This window comes from Brassica oleracea, unplaced genomic scaffold (assembly GCF_000695525.1).
Source record: "Brassica oleracea var. oleracea cultivar TO1000 unplaced genomic scaffold, BOL UnpScaffold01174, whole genome shotgun sequence".
NCBI classification, from domain to species: domain Eukaryota; kingdom Viridiplantae; phylum Streptophyta; class Magnoliopsida; order Brassicales; family Brassicaceae; genus Brassica; species Brassica oleracea.
In genome coordinates, this window is record NW_013617730.1 from 6037 (window position 1) to 6812 (window position 776).

Consider the following 776-nt stretch of genomic DNA (forward strand, 5'->3'; position numbering starts at 1 on the left):
TATTGCAGTAGCAGAGAAGTATTGGCTTGGAGTTGTAGTCAACTTGGAGAAGAGAAGTATCACAACATTCAATTGTGCAGCAATGAAGTCCACATATGCGAGTTTGGTCCCTTACGTTAAGGCATATGCGATGGCTCTCCCATTCATGATTCGCAACTTCTTCAAAGATGTCAGCATGGATACAAGCAAGTTCTCGATAAAAATTGTATCTAAAGGTTTCCCACAGGTAACATCTTTTTAACTGCTTATAAATCTTCATGTTAGATTTGTATCATAGATCAAATAACTTATATTCTAATTTATCTGCTATGTTATTAAGACTAATATATTACTAACACAATTTTGTTTCAGGTTCTAAAAATAGAAGACAGTGGAGTTTATGCATTGAAGCTTATAGAGTGACATGCAATGCGTATAGTGGACTTGACAAAGTTGAGTGAAGAAAAAATTGCAATCATCCGAGAAAAGTTGGCAGTTGATATCTTCTCGGAATTACAATGAGTACTAATGTGGGAATGAACAAAAATTTTATCACTTGCTTATAGTTATGTGTGAACAACTATCTGTTTTATGAGTGTTTGGTAAACTTTGTTTGTAGAATTCTGAGTATTATGAGTTTATGACTTGGATTTATGGCTTTGCTTTAATTTAGAAAGTTAAATGGTAAATTTGTATTTCAGTAGCTTTATAACACATTATTAAAAATAGTTTATAACCTCTTATAAAATCAAAACAAAATGGTTTATTACAAAATTTATATCTTAGTAGCTTTATAA